Raw genomic sequence first — 19422 nt, forward strand, 5'->3', positions numbered from 1 at the left:
AGGATGGCAGAAAAACCAGAGGAAAGTGAAAGATTTGGAAGAAATATAGGCAAGTAGAATGTTTAATTGATTGTTTCTTTGTGACTTTGGAGCTTTTTTCCTAATGTTTGTAGTTTTAAGGTTTGGTTGGCTTGCTTGCTTTGCTTGTATAAATGTTTGCTCAAGCATTGTAGTTAAGATTGACATCTGCAATCAATAGATAGGTGAGGCTTCAGCTTGTATACATTATACTCTGCATTATACTTAACATCCACTAACATTTAAGTGTGAGTATAATGTATACAGGCTGAAACCCCACCTATCTATTGATTGCAGATGTCAATCTTAATTACAATGCTTGAGCAAACATTTATACAAATGAAGCAAGCAAGCCAGCCAAACCTTTAAACAACAAGCATTAGGAAAATAGCCCTAATTGTATTGCTGTTTTTCATAATCAAGTTCACAGACAAGTCCTTCAACAATTAGAAAATGTTTAAGCTTGAGAAGGGGTCAGAACTTCTCCAAAAAAAAGTGATGTATTTTGGCTAAGGTATTCAGTCAATTGTGTATATCCAAAGAGAACTTCCAACTATTGTCTCTATGGTGGATTTTTTGGTAAACTGTATAAAAATGTTGTGATTTCTGTAGATTCTAAATAATAATAACTTTCTTTTTATTTCCAAGTATACCAAAGATGGCAGAAAAACCAGAGGAAAGTGAAAGATTTGGAAGAAATATAGGCAAGTAGAATGTTTAATTGATTGTTTCTTTGTGACTTTGGAGCTTTTTTCCTAATGCTTGTAGTTTTAAGGTTTGGTTGGCTTGCTTGCTTTGCTAGTATAAATGTTTGCTCAAGCATTGTAGTTAAGATTGACATCTGCAATCAATAGATAGGCGAGGCTTCAGCTTGTTTACATTATACTCTGCATTATACTTAACATCCACTAACATTTAAGTATGAGTATAATGTATACAGGCTGAAGCGCCACCTATCTATTGATTGCAGATGTCAATCTTAATTACAATGCTCTAGCAAACATTTATACAAATGAAGCAAGCAAGCCAACCAAACCTTTGAACAACAAGCATTAGGAAAATAGCCCTCATTGTATTGCTGTTTTTCATAATCAAGTTCACAGACAAGTCCTTCAACAATTAGAAAATGTTTAAGCTTGAGAAGGGGTCAGAACTTCTCCAAAACAAAGTGATGTATTTTGGCTAAGGTATTCAGTTAATTGTGTATATCCAAAGAGAACTTCCAACTATTGTCTGTATGGTGGATTTTTTGGTAAACTATGTATAAAAATGTTGTGATTTCTGTAGATTCTAAATAATAATAACTTTCTTTTTATTTCCAAGTATACCAAAGATGGCAGAAAAACCAGAGGAAAGTGAAAGATTTGGAAGAAATATAGGCAAGTAGAATGTTTAATTGATTGTTTCTTTGTGACTTTGGAGCTTTTTTCCTAATGCTTGTAGTTTTAACATTTGGTTGGCTTCCTTGCTTTGCTTGTATAAATGTTTGATCAAGCATTGTAGTTAAGATTGACATCTGCAATCAATAGATAGGCTGGGCTTCAGCTTGTATACATTATACTCTGCATTATACTTAACATCCACTAACATTTAAGTGTGAGTATAATGTATACAGGCTGAAGCCCCACCTATCTATTGATTGCAGATGTCAATGTTAATTACAATGCTTGAGCAAACATTTATACAAATGAAGCAAGCAAGCCAACCAAACCTTTAAACAACAAGCATTAGGAAAATAGCCCTAATTGTATTGCTGTTTTTCATAATCAAGTTCACAGACAAGTCCTTCAACAATTAGAAAATGTTTAAGCTTGAAAAAGGGTCAGAACTTCTCAAAAAAAAGTGATGTATTTTGGCTAAGGTATTCAGTTAATTGTGTATATCCAATGAGAACTTCCAACTATTGTCTCTATGGTGGATTTTTTGGTAAACTATCTATAAAAATGTTGTGATTTCTGTAGATTCTGAATAATAATAACTTTCTTTTTATTTCCAAGTATACCAAAGATGGCAGAAAAACCAGAGGAAAGTGAAAGATTTGGAAGAAATATAGGCAAGTAGAATGTTTAATTGATTGTTTCTTTGTGACTTTGGAGCTTTTTTCCTAATGCTTGTAGTTTTAAGGTTTGGTTGGCTTGCTTGCTTTGCTAGTATAAATGTTTGCTCAAGCATTGTAGTTAAGATTGACATCTGCAATCAATAGATAGGCGAGGCTTCAGCTTGTTTACATTATACTCTGCATTATACTTAACATCCACTAACATTTAAGTATGAGTATAATGTATACAGGCTGAAGCCCCACCTATCTATTGATTGCAGATGTCAATGTTAATTACAATGCTTGAGCAAACATTTATACAAATGAAGCAAGCAAGCCAACCAAACCTTTAAACAACAAGCATTAGGAAAAAAGCCCTAATTGTATTGCTGTTTTCATAATCAAGTTCACAGACAAGTCCTTCAACAATTAGAAAATGTTTAAGCTTGAGAAGGGGTCAGAACTTCTCCAAAAAAAAGTGATGTATTTTGGCTAAGGTATTCAGTTAATTGTGTATATCCAAAGAGAACTTCCAACTATTGTCTCTATGGTGGATTTTTTGGTAAACTGTATAAAAATGTTGTGATTTCTGTAGATTCTAAATAATAATAACTTTCTTTTTATTTCCAAGTATACCAAAGATGGCAGAAAAACCAGAGGAAAGTGAAAGATTTGGAAGAAATATAGGCAAGTAGAATGTTTAATTGATTGTTTCTTTGTGACTTTGGAGCTTTTTTCCTAATGCTTGTAGTTTTAAGGTTTGGTTGGCTTGCTTGCTTTGCTAGTATAAATGTTTGCTCAAGCATTGTAGTTAAGATTGACATCTGCAATCAATAGATAGGCGAGGCTTCAGCTTGTTTACATTATACTCTGCATTATACTTAACATCCACTAACATTTAAGTATGAGTATAATGTATACAGGCTGAAGCGCCACCTATCTATTGATTGCAGATGTCAATCTTAATTACAATGCTCTAGCAAACATTTATACAAATGAAGCAAGCAAGCCAACCAAACCTTTGAACAACAAGCATTAGGAAAATAGCCCTCATTGTATTGCTGTTTTTCATAATCAAGTTCACAGACAAGTCCTTCAACAATTAGAAAATGTTTAAGCTTGAAAAGGGGTCAGAACTTCTCAAAAAAAAGTGATGTATTTTGGCTAAGGTATTCAGTTAATTGTGTATATCCAATGAGAACTTCCAACTATTGTCTCTATGGTGGATTTTTTGGTAAACTATCTATAAAAATGTTGTGATTTCTGTAGATTCTGAATAATAATAACTTTCTTTTTATTTCCAAGTATACCAAAGATGGCAGAAAAACCAGAGGAAAGTGAAAGATTTGGAAGAAATATAGGCAAGTAGAATGTTTAATTGATTGTTTCTTTGTGACTTTGGAGCTTTTTTCCTAATGCTTGTAGTTTTAAGGTTTGGTTGGCTTGCTTGCTTTGCTAGTATAAATGTTTGCTCAAGCATTGTAGTTAAGATTGACATCTGCAATCAATAGATAGGCGAGGCTTCAGCTTGTTTACATTATACTCTGCATTATACTTAACATCCACTAACATTTAAGTATGAGTATAATGTATACAGGCTGAAGCCCCACCTATCTATTGATTGCAGATGTCAATCTTAATTACAATGCTTGAGCAAACATTTATACAAATGAAGCAAGCAAGCCAGCCAAACCTTTAAACAACAAGCATTAGGAAAATAGCCCTAATTGTATTGCTGTTTTTCATAATCAAGTTCACAGACAAGTCCTTCAACAATTAGAAAATGTTTAAGCTTGAAAAGGGGTCAGAACTTCTCAAAAAAAAAGTGATGTATTTTGGCTAAGGTATTCAGTTAATTGTGTATATCCAATGAGAACTTCCAACTATTGTTTCTGTGGTGGATTTTTTGGTAAACTATGTATAAAAATGTTGTGATTTCTGTAGATTCTGAATAATAATAACTTTCTTTTTATTTCCAAGTATACCAAAGATGGCAGAAAAACCAGCGGAAAGTTAGATTTGGAAGAAATATAGGCAAGTAGAATGTTTAATTGATTGCTTTTTTGTGACTTTGGAGCTTTTTTCCTAATGCTTGTAGTTTTAACATTTGGTTGGCTTGCTTGCTTTGCTTGTATAAATGTTTGCTCAAGCATTGTAGTTAAGATTGACATCTGCAATCAATAGATAGGCTGGGCTTCAGCTTGTATACATTATACTCTGCATTATACTTAACATCCACTAACATTTAAGTGTGAGTGTAATGTATACAGGCTGAAGCCCCACCTATCTATTGATTGCAGATGTCAATCTTAATTACAATGCTTGAGCAAACATTTATGCAAATGAAGCAAGCAAGCCAACCAAACCTTTAAACAACAAGCATTAGGAAAATAGCCCTAATTGTATTGCTGTTTTTCATAATCAAGTTCACAGACAAGTCCTTCAACAATTAGAAAATGTTTAAGCTTGATAAGGGGTCAGAACTTCTAAAAAAAAAAGTGATGTATTTTAGCTAAGGTATTCAGTCAATTTTGTATATCCAAAGAGAACTTCCAACTATTGTCTCTATGGTGGATTTTTTGGTAAACTATAAAAATGTTGTGATTTCTGTAGATTCTAAATAATAATAACTTTCTTTTTATTTCCAAGTATACCAAGGATGGCAGAAAAACCAGAGGAAAGTGAAAGATTTGGAAGAAATATAGGCAAGTAGAATGTTTAATTGATTGTTTCTTTGTGACTTTTGAGCTTTTTTCCTAATGTTTGTAGTTTTAAGGTTTGGTTGGCTTGCTTGCTTTGCTTGTATAAATGTTTGCTAAAGCATTGTAGTTAAGATTGACATCTGCAATCAATAGATAGGCGAGGCTTCAGCTTGTATACATTATACTCTGCATTATACTTAACATCCACTAACATTTAAGTGTGAGTATAATGTATACAGGCTGAAACCCCACCTATCTATTGATTGCAGATGTCAATCTTAATTACAATGCTTGAGCAAACATTTATACAAATGAAGCAAGCAAGCCAACCAAACCTTTAAACAACAAGCATTAGGAAAATAGCCCTAATTGTATTGCTGTTTTCATAGTCAAGTTCACAGACAAGTCCTTCAACAATTGGAAAATGTTTAAGCTTGAGAAGGGGTCAGAACTTCTCCAAAACAAAGTGATGTATTTTGGCTAAGGTATTCAGTTAATTGTGTATATCGAAAGAGAACTTATAACTATTGTCTGTATGGTGGATTTTTTGGTAAACTATGTATAAAAATGTTGTGATTTCTGTAGATTCTAAATAATAATAACTTTCTTTTTATTTCCAAGTATACCAAGGATTGCAGAAAACCATGGGAAAGTGAAAGATTTGGAAGAAATATAGGCAAGTAGAATGTTTAATTGATTGTTTCTTCGTGACTTTGGAGCTTTTTTCCTAATGCTTGTAGTTTTAAGGTTTGGTGTGCTTGCTTGCTTTGCTTGTATAAATGTTTGCTCAAGCATTGTAGTTAAGATTGACATCTGCCATCAATAGATAGGTGGGGCTTCAGCTTGTATACATTATACTCTGCATTATACTTAACATCCACTAACATTTAAGTGTGAGTATAATGTATACAGGCTGAAGCCCCACATATCTATTGATTGCAGATGTCAATCTTAATTACAATGCTTGAGCAAACATTTATACAAATGAAGCAAGCAAGCCAACCAAACCTTTAAACAACAAGCATTAGGAAAATAGCCCTAATTGTATTGCTGTTTTTCATAATCAAGTTCACAGACAAGTCCTTCAACAATTAGAAAATGTTTAAGCTTGAGAAGGGGTCAGAACTTCTCAAAAAAAAGTGATGTATTTTGGCTAAGGTATTCAGTTAATTGTGTATATCCAATGAGAACTTCCAACTATTGTCTCTATAGTGGATTTTTTGGTAAACAGTATAAAAATGTTGTGATTTCTGTAGATTCTGAATAATAATAACTTTCTTTTTATTTCCAAGTATACCAAAGATGGCAGAAAAACCAGAGGAAAGTGAAAGATTTGGAAGAAATATAGGCAAGTAGAATGTTTGATTCATTGTTTTTTTGTGACTTTGGAGCTTTTTTCCTAATTCTTGTAGTTTTAAGGTTTGGTTGGCTTGCTTGCTTTGCTTGTATAAATGTTTGCTCAAGCATTGTAGTTAAGATTGACATCTGCAATCAATAGATAGGCGGGGCTTCAGCTTGTATACATTATACTCTGCATTATACTTAACATCCACTGGGTGCAATCAACAGTTTTTTTCTATGACGTCATATTTTAAGGGACCATGCCTAAGTGACCCTTAGTGGTGGAATGGTTAATAAAGATACTTGTATAAAACTAGATATTACTGGAATCAGAATTTTCTCTAGTTTATATTGAAATAAAAATATACTGTACTTTTAATATAGTAAAAAAGTTCTATCCAGAGAAAATGGGGAAAAAGTTGCCTAATCTGAACATAAAAAACCTGAAATCAGGTCATGTGCATACCCATGTAAACATGATACAGGCACATTTCCCATAATCAAAACTGTATGAAATTCATAGGTTTTTACCTGGCCTTTAATAAAAATCTTGTTTCAGGGTACGGTTTCCTGCTTCGAAAAGAGCTACAGTGGCTGCAAATAAGTTTTCAATTTTCACTGCCAAAAAAACAGGATGTTTACAGTGTTGTCTCCCCTCAAAACATGAATATTTAATCTAATTTTTAAAATTATTTTAATCATTCAACCTGTTTAATTTGAAAGCTAATTAACTAATTTTTACAATCGAATACTGTAAATTCAGAAATTATTGCGTGCATTTATTATTGCGATTTTTAAAAAATGGACAAAAATGCGAGATTAATTATTGCGATTTTCGGAAAATCTTCATACAGATATATGTATCAGATATCAAAATGCGAGTTCTTATTATTGCGATACTCAACCATTCGCAATATTCGCATTAATAAAAACCTCGCAATAATTTCTGAATTTACAGTACAAAAAACATGATACTTTTTCACCAATTATATGAATAAAAAGGGATTTCCCTCCATGGTTATTTTTAGTCGGGGAATAACCCCTAGTTTTTTATACGAAACTGTTTATAGCACCCTTAAGCAAAACTTTGTATGCGATATATAAAAAATTCTCTACTTTTCTGAATCTGTACATTATATCGATTAAAATGATGTCTTACTTTAAGGATTGCGACCATCGATAGTGAAACTACGGCTCATTTTTTATGTCGCATAGTATTGGCATATTGGCCAGTGGCAAATAGTTAAACTGGCATATTCCAAACATTTCCTGTATCACATTTTCATCAGTTATACAAAGAAAAAAAATCATAAAATTGGGTTTCTATTGAATAAATAGAATAAAAACTATGAAATAAACATAAATAAAGTTACTTTAAACAGATTTTGTCCCTAGTATTATATGAACTAAGGTGTAGCTGAGTTGAGAAAAATATTGAAATAGTGTATTTCTTAGGAACGGCACTTGTAGCTATTTGACTATAAAAAGTACCAAATATATAATATAATGAATAAAAATGTATGTTACACTGATCAGTAGTAAAGGTCAAAGTAGAAAAAATCTACACTTTTCATGTGCAACTTTTGGTTCCAAATATATGAGAGAATGAATAAAAATATTACGACGTCGCAAAAAGATGAAAAAACTTCAAAATTTGCACACAGTCTGGTTTTCTTATATCTGGTTGCTATGTACAAATCTGTAATATTTGCATTAAATATACCAAACTGATGCTTTTAAATTAATGTATGCATGCCATATGATATTTTTCAGAATTGTTTTACTCCATTCAGTAACACATTTCTATGCTAAAACCTCACTATATTATATGTTTGACCCTTTAAGGGTGCAATCAACAGTTTTTTTCTATGACGTCATATTTTAAGGGACCATGCCTAAGTGACCCTTAGTGGTGGAATGGTTAATAAAGATACTTGTATAAAACTAGATATTACTGGAATCAGAATTTTCTCTAGTTTATATTGAAATAAAAATATACTGTACTTTTAATATAGTAAAAAAGTTCTATCCAGAGAAAATGGGGAAAAAGTTGCCTAATCTGAACATAAAAAACCTGAAATCAGGTCATGTGCATACCCATGTAAACATGATACAGGCACATTTCCCATAATCAAAACTGTATGAAATTCATAGGTTTTTACCTGGCCTTTAATAAAAATCTTGTTTCAGGGTACGGTTTCCTGCTTCGAAAAGAGCTACAGTGGCTGCAAATAAGTTTTCAATTTTCACTGCCAAAAAAACAGGATGTTTACAGTGTTGTCTCCCCTCAAAACATGAATATTTAATCTAATTTTTAAAATTATTTTAATCATTCAACCTGTTTAATTTGAAAGCTAATTAACTAATTTTTACAATCGAATACAAAAAACATGATACTTTTTCACCAATTATATGAATAAAAAGGGATTTCCCTCCATGGTTATTTTTAGTCGGGGAATAACCCCTAGTTTTTTATACGAAACTGTTTATAGCACCCACTAACATTTAAGTGTGAGTATAATGTATACAGGCTGAAGCCCCACCTATCTATTGATTGCAGATGTCAGTCTTAATTACAATGCTTGAGCAAACATTTATACAAATGAAGCAAGCAAGCCAACCAAACCTTTGAACAACAAGCATTAGGAAAATAGCCCTAATTGTATTGCTGTTTTTCATAATCAAGTTCACAAAAAAGTCCTTCAACAATTAGAAAATGTTTAAGCTTGAAAAGGGGTCAGAACTTCTCAAAAAAAAAGTGATGTATTTTGGCTAAGGTATTCAGTTAATTGTGTATATCCAATGAGAACTTCCAACTATTGTCTCTATGGTGGATTTTTTGGTAAACTATGTATAAAAATGTTGTGATTTCTGTAGATTCTGAATAATAATAACTTTCTTTTTATTTCCAAGTATACCAAAGATGGCAGAAAAACCAGAGGAAAGTGAAAGATTTGGAAGAAATATAGGCAAGTAGAATGTTTGATTCATTGTTTTTTTGTGACTTTGGAGCTTTTTTCCTAATGCTTGTAGTTTTAAGGTTTGGTTGGCTTGCTTGCTTTGCTTGTATAAATGTTTGCTCAAGCATTGTAGTTAAGATTGACATCTGCAATCAATAGATAGGAGGGGCTTCAGCTTGTATACATAATACTCTGCATTATACTTAACATCCACTAACATTTAAGTGTGAGTATAATGTATACAGGCTGATTCCCCACCTGACTATTAATTGCAGATGTCAGTCTTAATTACAATGCTTGAGCAAACATTTATACAAATGAAGCAAGCAAGCCAACCAAACCTTTAAACAACAAGCATTAGGAAAATAGCCCTAATTCTATTGCTGTTTTTCATAATCAAGTTCACAGAAAAGTCCTTCAACAATTAGAAAATGTTTAAGCTTGAAAAGGGGTCAGAACTTCTCCAAAAAAAGTGATGTATTTTGGCTAAGGTATTCAGTTAATTGTGTATATCCAATGAGAACTTCCAACTATTGTCTCTATGGTGGATTTTTTGGTAAACTATGTATAAAAATGTTGTGATTTCTGTAGATTCTGAATAATAATAACTTTCTTTTTATTTCCAAGTATACCAAAGATGGCAGAAAAACCAGAGGAAAGTGAAAGATTTGGAAGAAATATAGGCAAGTAGAATGTTTAATTGATTGTTTCTTTGTGACTTTGGAGCTTTTTTCCTAATGCTTGTAGTTTTAAGGTTTGGTTGGCTTGCTTGCTTTGCTTGTATCAATGTTTGCTCAAGCATTGTAGTTAAGATTGACATCTGCAATCAATAGATAGGCGGGGCTTCAGCTTGTATACATTATACTCTGCATTATACTTAACATCCACTAACATTTAAGTGTGAGTATAATGTATACAGGCTGAAGCCCCACCTATCTATTGATTGCAGATGTCAATCTTAATTACAATGCTTGAGCACACATTTATATAAATGAAGCAAGCAAGCCAACCAAACCTTTAAACAACAAGTATTAGGAAAATAGCCCTAATTGTATTGCTGTTTTTCATAATCAAGTTCACAGACAAGTCCTTCAACAATTAGAAAATGTTTAAGCTTGAAAAGGGGTCAGAACTTCTCCAAAAAAAGTGATGTATTTTGGCTAAGGTATTCAGTTAATTGTGTATATCCAATGACAACTTCCAACTCTTGTCTCTATGGTGGAAACTTGGTAAACTATGTATAAAAATGTTGTGATTTCTGTAGATTCTGAATAATAATAACTTTCTTTTTATTTCCAAGTATACCAAAGATGGCAGAAAAACCAGAGGAAAGTGAAAGATTTGGAAGAAATATAGGCAAGTAGAATGTTTAATTGATTGTTTCTTTGTGACTTTGGAGCTTTTTTCCTAATGCTTGTAGTTTTTAGGTTTGGTTGGCTTAATTGCTTTGCTTGTATAAATGTTTGCTCAAGCATTGTAGTTAAGATTGACATCTGCAATCAATAGATAGGCGAGGCTTCAGCTTGTTTACATTATACTCTGCATTATACTTAACATCCACTAACATTTAAGTATGAGTATAATGTATACAGGCTGAAGCCCCACCTATCTATTGATTGCAGATGTCAATCTTAATTACAATGCTCTAGCAAACATTTATACAAATGAAGCAAGCAAGCCAACCAAACCTTTAAGCAAAAAGCATTAGGAAAATAGCCCTAATTGTATTGCTGTTTTTCATAATCAAGTTCACAGACAAGTCCTTCAACAATTAGAAAATGTTTAAGCTTGAAAAGGGTTCAGAACTTCTCCAAAAAAAGTGATGTATTTTGGCTAAGGTATTCAGTTAATTGTGTATATCCAATGACAACTTCCAACTATTGTCTCTATGGTGGATTTTTTGGTAAACTATGTATAAAAATGTTGTGATTTCTGTAGATTCTGAATAATAATAACTTTCTTTTTATTTCCAAGTATACCAAAGATGGCAGAAAAACCAGAGGAAAGTGAAAGATTTGGAAGAAATATAGGCAAGTAGAATGATTAATTGATTGTTTCTTTGTGACTTTGGAGCTTTTTTCCTAATGCTTGTAGTTTTAAGGTTTGGTTGGCTTGCCTGCTTTGCTTGTATAAATGTTTGCTCAAGCATTGTAGTTAAGATTGACATCTGCAATCAATAGATAGGCGGGGCTTCAGCTTGTTTATTTTATACTCTGCATTATACTTAACATCCACTAACATTTATGTGTGAGTATAATGTATACAGGCTGAAGCCCCACCTATCTATTGATTGCAGATGTCAATCTTAATTACAATGCTTGAGCAAACATTTATACAAATGAAGTAAGCAAGCCAACCAAACCTTTAAACAACAAGCTGCTGTTATTAGAACATTAGAAAATGTTTAAGCTTGAGAAGGGGTCAGACCTTCTCCAAAACAAAGTGATGTATTTTGGCAAAGGTATGCAGTAAATTGTGTATATCCAATGAGAACTTCCAACTATTGTCTTTTGTCTGTTTGTCCGTCTGTCCAGCTTTGGATTAAAGTTTTTAGTCAAGGTAGTTTTTGATGAAGTTGAAGTCCAATCAACTTGAAACTTAGTACACATGTTCCTTATAATATGATATTTTTAATTTTTATGCCAACTGAGAGTTTTGACCCCAATTTCACGGTCCAGTGAACATAGAAAATGATAGTGCAAGTGGGGTATCCGTGTACTATGGACACATTCTTGTTCATCTTGAAATAGTGGACTTTATTATTTCGGGCCAAAAAGGGCCCTTATCAGCCAACTCCTTTATACAACTGTCATGTGCAATTTGACTTTTGAATTTACATTGATGATTAAAGAATATTATTCAATTTCATTTGTATATATGAGTTATAGTTTTGTCTTTTAACTATAAAAAATGAAAAACAAGCTATAAATTTCATGCGTCCGAAGCGCTTTTCTGGATTTACCTTCATCAGAAACGCTCAATGGCAAATATTTGAAAGCCAAGGATGTGTCTGACCTTCCAACCCTTGGAACACCATAAAACATTCATATGATTGAAAGAATAAAAATAAATAAATTTAAAGAAATGTGGGGTTCCAACCCCTAAAACATCCCCTCGGGCCCCCAATGCTATACCATGAGTATTCAGTGCAATTTCATATCGAAATATTGTTTTCATAAATCACTGGGAGTTGGCCTGAAAGAAAGATTTTCTATTTCACTATGCTTTGAAATTGAAGAAATGGTTGAATTATTTCAACAATTAATTTGCTGTACATTTTTTGTCTAGTCTTGTATATATATGAAAGATACATTTAGAAAGTGACTGTTGATAAATAAATTGATTTTAAATTTCGTACCATCACAGACATGTTACTAAATAAATGTATCATACAAAAGTCTATCATCGTAGGTACGGTGTTTCAGTTGTGATGGATGTGGAGTCCTAACAGGCTGACATTTTGGGCAAGGGCAGGTAATACCCCTGTTTTACTCCTCATTTTGGAAGTTCCTTTAGTATTGGCCAATAACTAGACATTTTTATACCCCTGCTTTAAAAAAGTGAGGGTATACTGTTTTACCTCTGTCTGTCCTGCCGTCAGTCCGTCGATCAGTCCGTCCGTCCCATGAATATTTTCGTCGCATTTTTCTCAGGAACTACTTGACAAGGATTTCTGAAATTTGGTTTCAGGGTTTATATAAGTAAGTTACACCGTGTGATGCATTTTCAGATTCATCACTTAACAACTTCCTGTTTACCAAACACTTGTACTATTTTACACATGATAGCCAAGTTGAAAATTTTAGTCACATTTTTCTCAGGAACTACTGGACAAGGATTTCTGAAATTTGGTTTCAGGGTTTATATAAGTCAGCTATACCGTGTGATGCGTTTTCAGATTCATCACTCAACAACTTCCTGTTTACCGAAATATTTCGGCGGGGGTATCATTAGTGAGCAGTAGCTCACAGTTTTACTTGTTTAATTATGTTCATTTTATGTGTATAAGTATTTATATATCAGATGTCTGCTAACAAGTCTATTACTATTGTATGGAGCGTTGTAAAAAAAAACTGTAAGCAGAGATCTTTATAACAGTGTTTTAAAGGGTGGAAAAAAATTGCGGGTTACAACTAAACTTTTGGTAAAATTTCAAAATATTAGTTCTGTTTAAAAGCTCATCTCTGGTACTTAATACATCAAAGTATAATAAAATCATCATGATTGGAAAAAAGAAAGTAATGTGAGAAAAATAAATATTTTTGTGACAAACTGTATATTATTAAATGTTGTGAATGAAGTAGACATTTCAGTTATTCAAATGGACTTTAGTGGAGTCAAATATCATAAACGCCATTGAAGGCAGCCAGGATATCAGCTCCAAGGAAGATGGTTACATAGATCTTTAACCAAGTCTGATGATTTAGAATGAAAGAAATCAGGCAAGTTTATTTAAGCCATACATTATCTTTACATCCTGTCAATTTACATGTACATAAAAGTACACAAGACAACGTACAATATTATTCTTGTAATTATCTTTTTCATTTACAAAAGTTTATTTTATCTTTAAGGGGAGACAAGTGCAACAAACAAACAATGATGTTTTATTCAATGGGAGATTACTCCGACAATTTTTTGTGCAGATGGAATAAGATCTAACCTTTTTCCAACTCTTAAATTCTTTACACAGACAGGATTGATGCTATATAATTGGGTAGTAAGAAACAGAATAACTTTGATAAAATTTTAGGATGACAGTCATACTGAATTGTAAAAATATATAATTTATGTCAATTTTTGGAAATATTTTATGATGTACATGTCAGTCTCGCAGGTTTTATTTGACCTTGACCTCATTTTCACGGTTCATTTCTCAGTGTTAAGTTTTTGTGTTTTGGTCTGTTTTTCTTCAACTATAAGCAATAGAACAACTATATTTGATGTATGGAAGGATTGTAAGGTGTATATATCTGTCTGGCAGGTATCATCTGACCTTGACCTCATTTTCATGGTTCATTGGTCAATGTTAAGTTTTCATGGTTAAGTTTGTTTCTTAGATACTATAAGCAATAGGTCAATATATTTAATGCCTAAATTGATTCTAAGGTGCACATGTCTGTCTGGCATGGTTCATCTGACCTTGACCTCATTTTCATGGTTCATTGGTCAATGTTAAGATTTCTTGTTTAAAACTGTTTCTTAGAAACAATAAGAAATAGGTCAACTATGTTTGGTTTATTGAATGATTGTAAGGTGTACATGTATTTCTCGTTTGGTTTATCTGACCTTGACCTCATTTTCTTGGATCATGTTAAGTTTATGTGTTACTTGTAGTAAAGCTTTGTATTTAGGACTATCAACATAAAATCAATGGTTAGTAAAGAAGGCGAGACATTTCAGCGTGTGCACTCTTGTTATTCCTTTTAGGTTATTTCTGAGACAAGTTTCATGGTATTGGGAGTAAGACTCGGTGGCCTTATACAGCAAAGATATAAGTAGGTTTATAATTTCTTTATTTGAAACAAATATTTTCATAATAAATAAAAAAATATCCGGAAAATAATGTGCCCTGAGGATTGAAAAAAATATATAATCAACATCGTTATAGGTTACAACAAACCATTAAATATTATGGGTGCAGCCAGTTTAAAAGATAACATGATATTCAGAATTAAAAGTATGACTAATCCTGATTGAATCATGTGTGCAACCATTATTTTTTATTACTAGACACTTCAAGCACTTTGCATTAAACCAAAGGCAAAATAATGTATTTCCCTCGGCGCTAAAGGGACTGAAGTGTTTTTTACGTTGTGAGGAGACATATTTTAAAGTGCAGAATTGATAGGCAAGGAAGATTTTTGGACTGAATAATACTAACATCCTTTTACTTTAGTCATGTATAACCTATATCTATATATACATTTAATTTTCCAACAGTAATTTTAATCTAAATATTTTTTTAATCATTACGTTTTCTAGGTTAGCATTCAGTTTGTCCATAAGGATTGAGACTGGAAATGGCAATTGGAGCAGACTTTTAAGGTAAGATTTAAACACTACTCATTCTTGCTTAAAAATTTGTGTAGTTTAAAAGTTTAAAATTTACCACTAATGCATTACTATGAAAAATTATAATTGTAATTCCTACGTCATTATTATTTTTGAGTAAATATTTTTTCAGTTCTTTTATATTTTATGACAAATTAATTAAAAAGTGTCTTATTTCTTTTTCAGGATGCCATTACTGTGGCTGCATGAAATAATTGTGTGATCTATTCTGTAAAAAGAAAAAAAAAGCAATTGAAAAATGTTAAATATGTTTTAAGAAAACAAATTGTAAAGATTCTCCAATTTCTACAAGAATGGAAGTTTGAATTTCTAATGATCTTAAAATTTAAATTTAGGAAAATTTCTTTTTATCCCTTGCATAAAATGGCTAGATCTTTTTATACTTACAAACCTCAGAGGGAATATTAACACTTCTAGTGGTTTAGAATGGAGGATCTAAAAAAAAAGAAAAAAAAAAAAACTTTTGTAAAATATTTCAATTTATTTTACAAGAAGCATAGTTAAAGAACATCTAGGGTGAAAATGAAAGAGTACTAAATGTTATATTGAAATTTGTTGATTTAAAAAAAAAAATCATATTCTTATTCCATTAAATTTTTGTTTTTGTTAAAAGACAGCAAGGGTGAAAAATTGTGTTTAATCCTTCAAAAAATTGTTATTTATATTTTTTTAAATGGAAATTAAAATTCTTTTTGATTAATTTTGCAATATTGATGATAAATTTAAGATGTAACATATAGCAAAATTTGTTTATATTTATTTACTTTCCATCGCAAACATGTGTCAAACGAAAGCCTATCACTTGAGGTATTCTGCCCAGTTGTAATGAAGTCCCAATTAGGGTCAAATTTGGGGAAAGGTGAGGTCATAATACTGTTGAACTAATCATACTGGAAGATTCTTCAGTGTAAGCAATATACTAGACATTTTTTAATCAACATAATTTATGATATATGTGTGAGGTTTTTTTTTTAATTATCAGATGTTTGCTAATTTTATTGACTATTATTTAGAGCTCTGTAAATAAAAAAAAAATGTAAACAAAGTTCTAAATAATAGATTTTTATCAGGGGAGGATCCTGGATTTTTGAAAAGAGAGAGGAGCATATTTCCATCAAAGTGAAGAAATTTTTTTCAGATGATATAAAACTTAAAAACGATGTATTTTCCAAACAAAGCCAGGCATACATCCTCTATGCCAACCCCCTTGAATCCACCACTGTTTACTGTGGGAGAAATTATTTGTCACTACTATTATTGAGTATATTCTCAAAAAATGATCAGGTGAAAGTGCAGGCATCTGATATTTTTGATGAACTGTATTTTGTAAAAATAAATGGAAAACAAATACATTGACAAGTGATTAAATAAACTGTTTTAAACAAAAATAACATGAGACTTTATGAACTAGTGTCTAAAGGTTTTGACAAAACTCATAGAATAGGAGGACATTCATTCACTTACATTGATACAATGATGACAGCCATCTTGGCAGCCAGGATAGCAGCTCTAAGGAAGATTGTCAATTCTTCAACCAATTCTGAGGCTTTACCAGGAAATATTTGTGGTAAGTTTAAATACTCCACAAACTTGATAGTAAAGGCATTAAAACAATTATTTTCTCGAGGATTCTTTTTCTATTATTGACATTGATTTTATCTTTACATAACATAAATTTGTTTTCAACATTGAAACCATAATCATTTGTTATTAGTTTATCCATCTACATTTGGTATCCAGTTTACAGATTGAAAGTTGATAATACAAAATTTTGAAAGAAATAAAGCATAATGATTGGCCAGGTTTTCATTGGTTAATGTAAGCGTGCATTCTGCATAACAGCACATGGCTCAGCAGGATAACAATTATTTTAATGTCCTTTGGTGCAGAAAAATAGACAACAAATACTGTCCATCGACAATTTGATTCTAAATTTAAAAGACATTAAAAAACAGCATTTATATATAACTCGAATAACACATAGCTGTGATGCTGATAAAGCAGATTGTCACCACTTGAAAAAACATTGTCAACTTTGGATTTGCATTGGTTGAAAATGTTATACTCTCATGGCTATGTGTTATTTATATGCTGTATTGTTAAAGAAATCTAACATGCTTGGATTGATCTGTAAAAGAAATATTTCAAACACTCCTTTTTTTTTTATTATTTGATTATAGGTTGATGTAATGTATTCATGGTGTTGAAGTAAAACTTGGGAGATCTGATACTGCTAACATTTTGGTAGGTATGAGTATATTTGATTTTACGGTTTTGCCAAAGTCTGCTTACAAGTCTATAGAAAATTTGTAATTCGAATAAAACTTTAATTGATGTTATGGTTAAAAAATGTCTCTTAATCTTTATTTCATCTTTATATTTTCTGCTGTAACTGTAATTGTAATTACAGTCCTTTTCAACTACTTTCTCTTATTCACTCTGTTAAAGTGATGTACTGAACAGTGGTGGATCCAGAACTTTTTATAATGGGGGAGCCCACTGACTGACCTAAGGGGGGCCGCTCCAGTCATGCTTCAGTGATTCCCTATATTATCAACCAAATTTTTCGTACAAAAGGGGGGCCGGGGCCCCCAGCCCCCCTGGATCCGCCTATGCTGAATGAGAGAATGGTTTTATGATAATAGAGTATTGTATTCACTGAAGTAAGGGAGGTAATCTACCATTTATTTGTCATGAAAAGGCTGTTAGAAAGATGAGATGTTTAATAGCTTTGCTTGAATGATTCAGTTTTGTATTTTTTCATTACAAATTTTCAAAGAATTCATTTCTTTTGTTTATATATTGAGAAAATATTTTGAGTAAATGTCAATGATAATGAACTAAACAATGCAAGTTTATCAAAGAGAAGCGAAAGATACCAAAGAGATATTCAAACTCATAAGGCAAAAACGAAATAGCCACAGTAGTATTATTCCAGTATGTCAATTTAAAATGAATTACAGCTTAATAGCTTCTGCATGTATCTGACACTATGTGTGATAGATACATAGCAGTCATAGTGATTTTAACACCTTAAAAATCAAAATTGGTATATAAAGATGGCTTTCCATTTTATCATAAATTTAGCTGCATGATGTCTATTGCAATATTTTTTGTAGTAATCAATAAATTTGAATAGAAAACAAGTTTTTTTTAATACAACAATATCTATCTATTTAAATAAAAAAAAATGCCACTCAAATATTTTAATCCCTAAAACATGACTTTAACATTACCTTATTCATATATTTTAACATTACTTAATTATTATGAATTGTCAACGAATGAAATATTATTTAAATTCTTTTACAGGTAAAAGTGTAACTGCTGCTGCCTTAGTGTGTTGTCAGTCCTGTGGACAATAATTATGGGTCAATCCTGTGGAAGATAATAATCATGCAAACCATATGATAAACTAGTGTTGTTTTGTTTTTACTATTATCATCCAAACCATATGATAAACTAGTGTTGTTTTGTTTTTACTATTATCGTCCAAACCATATGATAAACTTGTTTTGTTTTTACTATTATCATCCAAACCATATGATAAACTTGTTTTGTTTTTACTATTATCATCCAAACCATATGATAAACTTATTTTGTTTTTACTATTATCATCCAAACCATATGATAAACTATTGTTGTTTTGTTTTTACTATAATCCTTAAATGATTTATTCTCTATTCTTTTAACCCCATCCAGACCCTCATACTTATCATATTTAGTTGTCATAGATTATCTTCAGTATCAAATGGCACTGTGTATTTTTTTTGGGGGGTGGGGGTTGTCAAAATCAAATTTTAAGTGTCCCAATTGAAATGAATGGACTTGTGAAACAAGAAAGCAAAATTAAGCAGCTTCTATCATAATTTTATAATGTGAATGATAAGATGGTTTGCATATTTTTTAGTTTGTTTCACTGCTTGTAGTTGTCAGATGCCAGCATTGAAGATTCAAATTAAAATGAAAATTCATTATATGAAAGTGTTGAAAAAAGGCCAATAATACTCTTTTACTGTAAATTCAGAAATTAATGTGTGCATTTATTATTGTAAATTCTCGACATCTGGCAAAGGTGTGAAATTTAATTACTTTTTTTAGTTTAAACATATTTTATTTACTCAAAGTAAAATGGATTGGACACAAGTAAACCATATGAAGTCCGCTCCGAATAACAATAAATTACAATACAATATTGATGTGAGCATGCAATAATTCAGAATATACAATACTATAAGAGTCTATCTATTGAAAAAAAAAGATAAAACAATAATAACGGAAAAATTGG

The 19422-nt window shown here is 31.5% G+C and overlaps 1 protein-coding gene and 1 long non-coding RNA gene across 5 annotated transcripts in view; one reads left to right on the forward strand and one right to left on the reverse strand.

The window, feature by feature from the left end:
- The window catches only part of LOC127735930 (uncharacterized), a 502702-nt gene that overhangs the window by 230169 nt on the left and 253111 nt on the right, over nucleotides 1-19422 (reverse strand). The window lies entirely within an intron of this gene.
- LOC127735936 (uncharacterized) lies at nucleotides 14487-19231 on the forward strand. The gene is made up of 5 exons (XR_007998663.1): nucleotides 14487-14557; nucleotides 15045-15107; nucleotides 15300-16701; nucleotides 17315-17378; nucleotides 18447-19231. It is a non-coding gene; the product is annotated as an uncharacterized LOC127735936 (long non-coding RNA).

The sequence above is a fragment of the Mytilus californianus genome, unplaced genomic scaffold (genome assembly GCF_021869535.1).
Source record: "Mytilus californianus isolate M0D057914Y unplaced genomic scaffold, xbMytCali1.0.p SCAF_3, whole genome shotgun sequence".
NCBI lineage: Eukaryota > Metazoa > Mollusca > Bivalvia > Mytilida > Mytilidae > Mytilus > Mytilus californianus.